This window comes from Mauremys reevesii, linkage group 14 (assembly GCF_016161935.1).
Source record: "Mauremys reevesii isolate NIE-2019 linkage group 14, ASM1616193v1, whole genome shotgun sequence".
Lineage (NCBI taxonomy): Eukaryota > Metazoa > Chordata > Testudines > Geoemydidae > Mauremys > Mauremys reevesii.
This window is the reverse complement of record NC_052636.1, coordinates 19,211,693-19,224,161: the sequence shown is the minus strand read 5'-3', so window position 1 is coordinate 19,224,161 and position 12,469 is coordinate 19,211,693. Positions and strand designations below refer to the sequence as shown.

The following is a 12,469-nucleotide window of genomic DNA, read 5'->3' as shown; positions in this document are numbered from 1 at the left end:
TTTGCCAGCACACAGAACCTGCAGGAAAGCTACTCTTTCCAGATTCATTGGTGGTATAGTCGTGTGCGTAGGTGTTTTCCAAGCAATTCATCTGGGTTTGATTCCCAGCCAATGCAATAATGGCTTTTCTCTTCTGTTGTTTCCTCATCTGGAAGTGGTTTAATTTCACTCACATTGTGTTACAATCACATTATCTATAGAATGAAACAATAAATGTGTCAAAGTCCAGCAGGTCATACAGGATGGAGGCACACAAGGGGCTGGAATGTATCATCTGAGAAAGACAGAACACTTGGAAACCTGCATCTCCCATCCCCTGGCCTTGCGTGTTATGATTCCAGCTGCGTGAGCTGTTTGTAGGATGTTCCGGCATGATGGGGAAATGAAGTTTTGAGTCAGTTTTTGCTCCTGCAGATTCCTTTGCTGTTATAATTATAATGACATGAACAACAGGGAGGCAAAATAAACATAACCCCCAAATTGCAATACAGGTGGGGAAAGAGACGATCACGGTTAAGCCAAACACATCAAAATAAAAATTAATACTAAAAAAGGGGAAGGGGGAAGAGATCACGTATGTGGAGATCCCCTTGATATTTCAATGCACATTGTTAGAATCAAAGTTCAGACTTGACACTGGAAAACTACCTGTCTCTCTGAACACCTGTGATGAGCAAGATGGAGTTGGGACACCTGTTCTGCTTCAATCATTTATTGTCTCTCTGTTCTCTCCTTCTTCTCCCCCCAATTCCTCTTCTCCAATGTCTCTGCCTTTCTCCTCTTGCTCCCTCTCCCCTGCCCTTTCCCAGGAACTCACACTCTACAGCATTTAGGACAAGCCAGAGCTCCCATGTTCTGCACATGAGCCTGTGTCAGAGGACGTGTGACCCAGGTCAGAACCAGTCACCAGATCAATATGACCCTTTATGAGCGACTTCTGTGCCTGCTCTGCAATTTACATCTCCCCTCTTCCCCCCACCACCCACAAACAGGGTGGGGTACAGCTCTGACAGAGGCCTAACAGGAGAAATTTCAGCCCAAAGACAAATTTGGGTGAAATGTTGAGAAATGAAGAGCCCCCCAAATCCCCAGAACTCTAGTGTCACCCCCATGGCACCAGCACAGGGAACCCAGTGAGATGGGGTTACAGAATACAAGGGGGGAGGCAGCAGGGAGAGAGGTGACAGGGAATCTCTCTTTTTTTCTTTCTCTCGTCACTTTCTGTTCTTCTCTTTCCTTCCAGGAACTGCAGTCACAGCAGGGAGGGGTTTGTCTCCGTGTCTGTCACGGAGGTGGTGGAAGTGACGGATTCTGTGACTTCCTGCAACCTCCGTAACTTCTGCAGTGGGCACAGTGGCTGACTCCAGGGCCACTCAATCAACTGGCTCCAGGGACCGCCCAAGCAGCGGCCAATGCGGCTGGCCCTGGGGACCACTTGACCAGTGGTCCCGAGGGCAGCAGGAGCAGCCACAGCTTGGTGGCCTCTGGCAGCTCTTCTGGGGTGGCCAGAGCAGCAGCTGGCCCCCTGGGGCTCCCCCCTGCCCTAGCAGCAGCTGGAGTGGCAGCGACTCTCAGGGCTTCTCCCCTGGTAGCTGGTGCTCATTATCCATCAAATAAATCAACACGCTTCCCCCTGCAAGTGGATTTAGCCCAGGACCCTCAGAGTCAGCAGCTGTTACGCCCCCACTGAGCTCTCTGGCCAGGTGTCCTAGTGCCGGGAGCCTCCAATGTAGATCCTAAAATAGCGTTTTTGTACCAGGGGCAGCTGAAATTTTGGACCAGACATTGTAGCTCCTCTGTTATTTTACTGAATTGCTTCAAAACAGCAAGTGTAGAAAGTCTCCTAAGTGCCCCTGCTCTCCAGGAGTCTGTGCGTTCCACCCAGCAACGTACAAACCTGCTCTGCCCTGAAGTGGGGTCAGACAGTGACGGTAACGCAAATCTTCAGACTATTAACCCAGGTCCCTTTCTTTAACCCAGGACATGCCAGTCACCTGTTAGCCATGGTGTTATCTTCATCTTCAAATACCTCTCAGGACATTGAACAGAGGAAGTGAAACCCCCTCCCCCGAATGGCTCCCTGTTGAGGCGTTGTGCCGGACCTGCCCCTGGAGACTGTCTGGTTTTATACTCTTAGAGCTTTTTCTCTTCAAACCCCTTATCCCAATCTCTGGGCCAACCTCCGCATTTCAGAGTTTAGAATTTACTCTCATCACCCTCCTATGGCACTTTCCATGTGAATTGGGCAAAGCAAGTGGGGGAAGCTCCGTGGCTAATGAAAACCAATGCTCTGGGTGAGGCCTGAACTCACACCCACAGCTGTATTTCCCCCTGCATGAGCCACTATAGGAGCTTCTTAGACAAACTTGGGCTGTCGGTGGTTATGTGTGTCTGTGCTTCACCACTTTGGCTGCTCTGTGAAAAGCTGATGGTTCAAGCAGAAGCTGGTGGGGTTTTGTTTTGTTTTAAGCAATTAGAGTCTAGTACATTTTAACAGGCAGAAAATGTCCTATTCTGGTCTAGCCCCATTTGACTCCTTCTGTCCATCTTCTTCCTTCCCCCTCAGTGTCTTTCCTTCCCCATTGGGGACATACAGAGATGAACCCCAGTCAGTCTGTGTCACAGAGAGTCTGTATCTCCTAAGGAATGTGGGTGAAGGATTCCAGCTGAATTACCTCCACTCACCTGGGTTAGAAACATCTGTTTCTTTCGAGCACATAGTGGGAAATGGGACATTAATTCAGACCCAGGAGGCAAGGCAGAGAGGCTTCATGCTCTTGATCTCCATGAAGGGAGAGAGGATCCCCAGGAAGGAACAGAGCTTCCTTTAGACTCAAGCTGGGGTCTCTTGGAAGTTGGAAAAGACCCTTGGTCACTGAGGATCTCATGGGATCGTGCTGCTCCAGAGGCTCGAGAGTCCTGGGTGCGGGGAGGGTGTCACTGCACAGTCTGAAATGGAAGGGAGGACCCTGGAAGGGAAGGGGAGGAACAGAAAATGGAGAGGAATGAAACAGAATAAACGCCTCTTCTCTCTCCCCTCCCCGACCCAGCAAGAACTGTTATCAGTGGGGAAACTCCCCACCATGAACGGCAGAGACCACAGAGACATTTGCCTCATGCTGAGAAGTAAGGTGACCAATCACCAAGTGTGAAAAATCAGAGACTTTCACTAGATGCATTGGTGATATAGTGGTGAGCATAGCTGCCTTCCAAGCAATTGATCTGGGTTTGATTCCCAGCCAATGCAATGATATGATGATTCTTCCACTGGGAATTGATTTAGTTTCAGTTTATCAATGGAATGAGAGAATCAGTGTCCCAAATCCCAACAGGTCATTAAACACTCTGTGGAGGAAAAAAGGGGCAGGACTATATAATAAGCAGTTGGAGTCATCCTGGTATTACAATGCTTGGTTTATTTTTTTTTTAAATTCCTTTACTTCCCTCTCCCTTTTAGACTCAGAGCCTTTAAGGTCAGAAGGGACCAGTGTGATCATCTAGTCCGACCTGCTGCACCTTGCAGGCCAAAAGACCCCACCCACCCACTCCTGTAATAGACCCGGGAGGGGAGGCAGCTCTGTGCACTGCCCCTACCCCAGGCAGCACATGGAGGCCCTCTGCTCCCCTCCCCAATGGGTGTGCAGAGATGTGCCAGCAGCACTAAGGTGGCTCCATGCCCACTCTCATCCGTCCCTCCGTGCCGCTCCCAGAAGTGGCTGGCATGTCCCAGCATCCCCTGGGGTGGGGGGAGTGTCTCCACGTGCTGCCCCTGCCCCGAGCACCAACTCCGCAGCTCCCATTGGCCAGGAACTGTAGCCAATGGGAGCTCTGGAGGCAGCGCCTGCAGACAGCAGCACATGGAAATCCCCTGGCCCCACTCATCTAGGAGCTGCTGCCGGAGGGTTGTGTGTACCGGTCACTTTGGGAGCTGCACCACCCCTCCTGCACCCCACCCCCCACCCCCAGCGCAGAGCCCACACCCAAATTTCCTCCCAGAGCTTTGCTTGTCTTCCTTTCATCAGAACCATCCTTCTTCTCCTGGGCTGCAAGTAGCCACCCCTGGGAAGCCAAGAGGCAGGCACAGGATTCTGCCAGGTAAGTGTCCCCCAGCGCCGCGATGGACGGTGCGATGAAGGTAAGTCTTCCTGAGGCACAATGAACTGCAATGCAGCGAACCACTGGCCAGGCGGTCGGGGCGAAGGGCATTCACTGGAGGTACAAGCTTGTGAGTGACTCCTGAGCACAGGGCCCCTTCCCCTTTTAAGGACCTGCTCCTCATGGCCTGCGACTGGAGATGACTTGGCTGCATCTGGTGGGTCACACTCCACCTTGGGCAGTGTCCATGCAGTGTCCCTGCTCTGGGTGTGTGAGTGCTGCCTAATGAGAGTCCCAGACACCTTCTCTATCTAGGAGCTCTTCTGATCTTCCAGCTGTTCAACCAGCCCCTTCATCCCACAAGCATTGCAGGAGGGAGCGGGAGTGGGAGGGGGAAAGCCACTTCACAGGCATTCAGAGAGGGAGAGGAGACAAAAATGGGAATGGGGGAAGTATAACACACCTATTGAGCATAGAAATCACTGCTGCTCCTACAACAGCAGGGACAGGCCACTAGGAGCTGGGAAAAATTAAGCCATCATGTTTCTGCCTGGTTTTGAACCAAGGACCTTTTGCGTGTTAGGCAAACGTGATAACCACTACACTACAGAAACTCTGTTGCAGGGCTCTGCCCCTCCCTTCATAAGAACATAAGAACGGCCATACTGGGTCAGACCAAAGGTCCATCCATCCCCATATCCTATCTGCCAACAGTGGCCAATGCCAGGTACCCCAGAGGGACTGAACCTAACAGGTAATGATCAAGTGATCTCTCTCCTGCCATCCATCTCTACCCTCTGACAAACAGAGGCTAGGGACACCATTCCTTACCCATCCTGGCTAATAGCCATTAATGCACTTAACCTCCATTAATTTATCTGCAAAAAGTACAAGGAGAACATGTGGCACCATAAAGACTAACAAATGTATTTGAGCATAAGCTTTTGTGGGCTAAAACCCACTTCATCGGACGCATGCAGTTAAAAATACAGTAGGATATATATATACACACAGAGAACATGAAAAAAATGGGTGTTGCCATATACACTATAACGAGAGTGATCAGTTAACGTGAGCGGTTATCAGCAGGAGAAAAAAACCTGGTGTTGGGAGGGGAACAGGAGAAAGGACAAAGGAAGCAAGAGACTAAGAGAAAAGAGGGATCAGACAGTGGATGGAGCAAGAGGTGAAACAAAAAGGACAAACCCCAATGTCCCCAGTGATTCTAAGGGACAAAATCCAGGTGTGCAATAAAATTCTGCCTCCTTAAGCTCATGTTTTCCATGCCTAGAATTCAACTCTCACCAGATGGATCAGACTGAACAGGTTTCACACCTCCAGGAGGCTCTTACCTTCTAAACAGGGACGGCTGTTTTCCAGTAAAATCACTGAAAGGGAAGGAGAAAACTTGAAAGAGGTTCCTCCTGGCGCTCACGTCCGTGAACCCGAATACTCTCTCAGTCCTCAAAGAGAGACCTGGAGAAGGAGACTTGCTGGAGCAAAGCCACAGGGGTCTCTGAGGTTTCCCTGGCCCCTCGCCCCTGTCCTGCCTGGCTGATGTCAGCATCTCTCTGTGAGGTCACCACCTCCCCACCACCTTGGACCAATAGGCTGAGGTCCTGCCAAAGGCCTTTGTGATGTCACTGCCCCACCCCTCCCTTGCTGTGCCAATGTCCTGCCCCTGCCCAGGCACTTTGGAGGTTTGAGCTACTCCCTGTGGATCACCCCACTCAAGGAGCGTTCGTTCTAGGCAGCAAGCCGGCTAGACAGGGAAACATCAGACGCTGCTCCCAATGCTACACTCAGATTTTCAGAAATGAGTCGACTTTATGGCCAGAAGAGACCATTAGAGCATCTAATCTGACCCCCTGCATATCACAGGCCTCCTGTATGACACAAGAGCTACTTTTGGGGCAAACACATTCCAGAAAGGCATCTAGTCTTCATGAAATGACATCAGGAGATGGAGAATCCACCACTTTCCTTGGTAGCTTGTTCCTGTGGTGAATCATCCTCGCTGTTGAATATTTGTGCCTTAGCTGTAATATGAATTTGTCTCTTTTCACCTTCAGGCCATGGGGTCTTGTTATGCCTTTCTCTGCTCAATTCAAGAGCCCTTTAATACCCAATCCTTTCTCTCCATTAAGACACTTCAACACTTCAATGAAGTCACCTTTCAATCTTCTTTTGATCAGCTAAACAGGTTGAGCTCTTTCAATAGCTCCCTAGAAGGCATTTTTCTCCAGCCCTCAGAACCTTTGGTGGCTCTTTGCTGCCCCAGCAGAGCAGTTTGCAGGGACCACTGGAGTGGTTCATGGAACGGCTGGTGGAGTGGAGCGGCTCAGACTCCCTGCTTGCGAGAGGGGAAGTATTGCCTCCTAGAGGCGCCCGGGGGGGTGGTATGTAATTGTCCCAGGTCACTGGGTGGGGGCTCGAGCCACTTTTGCATTGTGTTATTGAAACAGAACCGCTAGATACTGAGCCCGGCCCTTGTTGCTGACAACTCAGAGGGGCAGAAGGGTTACAGGAATTTATCACACAACCCTCCCTGCTCCCCAGAGCCCCATGGGGAGAAGCTAGCGAAGGGGGAGTCATTCCTCCCCTGCGCTCCCAGAAGAGCTGCTACGACTCCTTCCTGCTAGCTACTCACCCCTGGATCCATCCTGAGCTCCTGGGATCTTCCTGCTCCAAAGGCTCCAGAGGCCTGGGGTGGGGAGGGCGTCACTGCACCGTCTGACACACAAGGGAGGTTTCTGGAATTGAAGGAAGGAGCAGAAAACGGAGAGGAAAGAAACAGAGAGAAAACGCCTCTTCTCTCTCCCATCCCCCTCCCTGCAAGAAAGGTTACCAAGGACCAGCATTAGGGGAAATGGTGCCCTGGGCAAAACTTGTACTTTGGCACTTCCCCATTGCCCCTGGACGATCCCCCTGACCCTTTACCCCCAGCTCCTGCACTCCCGACCCTTGCACCTCCCCACCCCTAACTCTGCCCCTCCTGTGCCCCAACCCCTACGCTGTGTCCCTTGCCCTTAACTCCTGCACCCTCCTGTGCCCCCAGCCACTGCCCCTCTCCTGCACCCCTTCACCCCTGACCCCTGCACCCTCCTGTGCCCCAGCCACTGCCCTCTCATGCCCCCCCTTCACCCCTAACCCCTGCACCCCCTCCTGTGCCCCCAGCCACTGCCTCTCTTCCAGGGCTGCCCAGAGGATTCAGGGGGCCTGGGGCAAAGCAATTTCAGGGACCCCTTCCAGACAAAAATGTTGCAATACTGTAGAATACTGTATTCCCGTGGGCAGCGGCGTAGCCAGGGTCTCACATGAGGGGAAGCGAACACATAAAAAAAGGCACCACCCAACATATCAAATTACTAATTACATCCGCTCCTCCCACTTCCTGCCCCTTCAACATCCCCAACACCCCCCCACTCCTTGGCCCCTGACTGCCCCCTCCTGTGACCCTGGTCCCTAACTGCCCCTGTTAGCCAAAAGGGCTCATTTTCCCCCCGGAGCTTACCTAATTACACCAAGGAAGCACGGAGACAGGAAGACAAGTACCACACCCTTTATTGATCGGTCAGCTGAGCGGGTGTTCCTCTCGGCTAGTGCCAGAGAAAGAGACACACCTTTCATGGCCAAGCGGCCTACCTTTATAGCCGGTAACAAACAACTTAGGCTACGTTTGTCTACGTCATTTGGTTGACCTATAGACCCTGTACATGTATCTATTAGGGATAATTGGGTACACAGGATACATATATCATTTTGTGGGGGCTACAAGAGACATACAGCTGTTGAGGATACATTTGTCATTCTGAAGGGGACACAAGATACATCCGTTGACCCTTTGTACTAGATACTTTGGATGCATACATGTGAACGCAGCTGCATACACTTGGGGAGCCAACATATACTTGGGGAGCCAAACAAAACTGATAAGCGAAATAGCTGACTTAGGTAGATACACGGCCTTCAGTCTAATGAGTTCTGTAAGCTTTCCAACACAGTTTGGACAAGCATAACATAACTTTGGTTTACTCAGGCCTAATACGGAAAGGCTTCATTAGCACTATGATTTTCCAACAACTCCCCCCTTTGAGAATACTCACCAAACCTTTTGGCTGAGTTTTCTCACACTTTGAGGCCAAAAAGCAATGAAGCTCTGCAGAAATATTTACAACTGCTCTTTAAGCTTAGTCACCCCAACCCAGGAATGAATGCATGGACAAAAGAGTAGAACCTTGTTCATTTAACAACGAAGGGATCGGGGCACTGACTATAACTCAGGTAGGTATACCCAGTGGTTTAATTTCCCAAATGTCTCGGTGAATAATTTAATCCCATATGCAGCCTCCCCATGGACCCGGCAGGATTCGGTATGTGGGAGCCACACCCACCCCAACCGGTCCATATGCTTGGAAGGAGCACTGTAAATGTTCACACTTCCACCCAGAAAGTGTCCAAGTATGTCTTCATGACCACAGATCAGATGGTTCCTGATATGTCTGTAAGGGCAGTGGGTCAAGTCTGGTGCTCAAGATCACTTCAAATGGCCATCAGCTGGTCATCGAGGAAATCCTGAAATTTTAAACATACTAGATCCCACTGCAATGCCTTCCCAGCCTCAGTGATATTCAATACCATCTCTGTCAGTAACTTCTGGGTTATAGAACTAAGGGTGGAAATGACATGTAACTCACCAACTTCAGCCTATACTTGGGTTAGCTGAACTTCAGAAATAAGGCTAGTGGCCCTTTCTAGTCGGCCCAATTTCTTATTATGTTCTTGGCCTTTAAGAATATTCCAAATGGCTGCTACACTATTGGCCCCAGCCCACAGGGATCTGCCCAATTTCGTCTTTTTCCAGAGGAAATAACCCAGGCTCTTTGTTGTGCTAATCTAATGGCAGTCCCCTGTGAGCAATCTGGGTATGTAAAAGTGATCTGAAAACTGGATAAAGGCAATGTCATTTAAAATCCAATTAGGGAGGGCAATACATACTAAAGGATTTATCCAAAACACAGGGCGCAGCCTGTAGAATAAACCCCAAAATTCAATTAATACCACATTTCCAAACAGGATCCCACAAGTTTCTTCCTGCCAGTGTAGAATTTTTGTTTCTTTACCAGGGTCAGTTCTCAATGTCCTTTTTAGTCAGGAATTCCTGGACTTTGGCAATGTCAGTGGAGTGAGCGTTCCTTCTCCTTTCCCAAAACAATTGTAGTTTAGCATTCTACAGGGGAGAGATTATCAGCACATCACCCTGTAATGGTTTTTGATTCTTCTAGAAAAGTTCAAAGGCACAGTAGGTCTGTCAGCGGACAAGGGAGAGGTTAGCTAGCACGTCACCTTGTCCTTTTTCCCTGCTGTCCAGAAGGCACAGTGGAGCTAGAAGAAGGAATAGGCTAATCGTCAGTAGGAGAATTCTCCTGATGTAGAGGGGTCTTTTTGCAGTGAGAATCATGGGTCCAAGCAATCAGTCGTGGGAAAACCCAGCGGTGTTGGTAATCAGCAGGACTCAATAAGGGCCTTTCCCGCGTGGAGCCAAAGCAGTCTTTCGTTGGTGGACCTGTACATTTGATCCGGTCTCCAGGTTCCATGGAGTGGCAGGGCTGCTAGGGTCTTCGGGTAGTGCGTCTTTACCTGTGTAAAAAGGAAACCTAACACATTGCATTAGTGTCTTTGCAGATTTTACAGCTGGTTGGGCATATTCAAGCCCCCCTTTTCTGGTTGTTAAAACTTGGCTAACTGTGAACAGTGTCCTTGAACGAAGTCAGTGTATCTCTCTTTTTTTTTTTTTTTTTTTTTGACTGTGCTTGCTAATTTAAGTTTTTGTGAGTTAACCTGTTCTTTTCCTTTTCCCTTTTTGGCTTCTTATTAACCTACAAAGGAAACTTTTACTTTTTACTTATACACCTTTTGTTAACAATGAACACATACACATTGGTGTTATACAGTACATTACTCTTATTATTTAATGTATGCCACATATACCCTTCTACTAAAATAACCTTATTACAGAGCTTTGGAACAACAAGCCAGGACAAGCACACCCACTTTGATGAGTTCATTTAATACAAGCTCTAGTTCAATAGCTTCCCACCATCCCCAGCCCTCTGGCTAGAAATCTGAGGTAGCCAGAAGGATCCCATGTACAATATGGGGAGTGGGTTAACTTTTTATGTCCTTGCTTCCAAAGACTGTTAGTATGCAATTTGGCCAATGCAGTTTTTTTCTTTTACTTAAGAAAATACATAAGACTTTAGTATATCACATTTTTCTGATGTATCCAAACACTTTGTATTTTAAGTTGAACAAAACAAATATCTGCATTTCAATTCAAGCCTTCTGCTTTATTTCAAACCAGACCATCCCATGAAAATATTAAACACAACAATTCTGACCACGAGACAGACACCACAAGACAGAACATAGAACACAAAACATAATTTTTACTCTGCCAGTAAATCATGGTATGTTGTATGCTGTTTAGCTGGCATTAGTTTTCTTTGATTATCTGAAAGACAAAAACAGAGGTCTACCCCTTTTGGGCAGTCAATTATTGCTTAAAATATACAAATACCCTTGTTAATTTCAGGCAAAACAAGGGAATTACCCCATATTGTCTTATATGTGTTTCATAGACAGCCCAGATTTCAGTGGCCTCTACCTTATCAGTTAGATAATTTGCATTAATACAGATGCTTTCTGGTTTGCTTTTTACTTTTAACTCCTGCTTTTAAACACTGAAAGAAAACATCACCACTTATAGTGCCTTAGAGCCTAATAAATTTTTATTTACATAGCACTGTATACATTCTTTAGCTAATTCAACAAAATTGTTCATAGCCAAATGATTGCAATCTAATAATTTCTTTGCCTGAATTTATTTACAAACATTTAAAAAAAACACCAAGAACTTTTCTCTTTAGCATTTTTACAAAGTTCAACTACTATTCCCTCCAGCAACTACAGAGTTAACTCTTCACTCTCCTTCAAATCACTTGCTCTTTCCTTATATCACTTGCTTTGTCTTTCAACAGCCACTTACCAATTCAAATCGCCATTCCAAATATCCTCCTGAGTATTTGAAATCCCCATGCTTATACTCACTTACTTCTTCCTTCCACGAGACCCTCAAAAGTTTCCAACCTGTTCTCCAAGCTCTCTGTCTGTTGCCTGCCCGCCTGGGCCCGATCCTTTTTTTTTTTTTTTTTTTTTTTGCTGAACCGTTTCTTTCATGGGCTTCTGCCCCTACCTTTCTGGTCTTTTCCCTAAAACATTTTATTCACAAGACTACCCGAGTCCTCCCGTGTGAGGCTCGCCACCTGGGCAAAACGCATGGCCCACTGGCGTTAACTATTTAATTGCCTCTTGTAGCAAACACACTGCTGTTACGGCATATGCTGAGCACGAATGGTTACATTTTAACAAGTCCCTGAAGGACTGGTACTTGCTTAGCCAGGGCTTCCTTTTCTAACTGGAAGTCCTGTCTCAAGGCCTGCAACTTGCCCTGGGCGCAGGTTTGAGTTGCTGCCTGGTTCATGATCTATGCTCTTAATTGCTCAATTCTAATTACCAAATACACATTTTTTTCCTTTTCTCCAACTACTCTATTGCCCAGTCCTGCTATGACTGGGGGTAGATCCACCTGCCACCCGTCCCGGTCAACCAGGGTGGAGAGAGGAATGCTAAACCCTTCTCCAGTTCTCAGACTTACTGCAGCTGAGAATGGGCACACCTTTAATTATGCAATCCTCAACATATAACACCAACAGAACCAAATAAAACAAACATAAAACAACAAGGGTAAAACAAATAGATGGTGTAAATTTTACAGGGTTCCCCCATTCTCTATTGCTCACCAAACTGTGACAAATTTCTGTTACCAATTTATGCCTCATGTCAGGTGATCAAACTGACACTGCAGGACGTTGCAGGAGGATAGAGAAAATACACCATATAACCAAATTTTAAAGCTTCATTAAAATGATAAAACAACAATGGAGAGTGTTGGGAATGCTCCCACATCACTCAAGAAAAATACGAATGCCCCATACTTACACATATCCAGACTGGCCACGTCTGTATATAACATTCAGAAAAGGGGAATAGGTGGACGGGAGATTATCCTGTATATAGCTTGTTCAGAATGTCCAACATGCTTCCGCTCTTGGGAAGGCTGTTCTTTTACACCCTGGAATCTCCTGCGGTGTCTCTTTCAGAGATTCTAGTCCAGGTCAGCTACCTCTGGCTTCTCCAGTGTCACCAAGCCACACCAGCACCGGCATCCGTCACAAAGTCAGACCTCACCAAACAGTTAAGCTTTGCAAATGTAATCTCAGTTCTGTAACTTGTACTGCCTTTGGTTTGCTTG

General features: G+C 47.8%; 2 non-coding genes and 1 pseudogene across 2 annotated transcripts; 1 reads left to right on the top strand and 2 right to left on the bottom strand.

Annotated features, from left to right (window-relative positions):
• Window positions 1-12,469, bottom strand: part of LOC120381639 — a 318,539-nt pseudogene that overhangs the window by 272,072 nt on the left and 33,998 nt on the right.
• Window positions 3,176-3,247, top strand: TRNAG-UCC. Its single transcript has one exon. It is a non-coding gene; the product is annotated as a tRNA-Gly (tRNA).
• Window positions 4,637-4,709, bottom strand: TRNAV-AAC. Its single transcript has one exon. It is a non-coding gene; the product is annotated as a tRNA-Val (tRNA).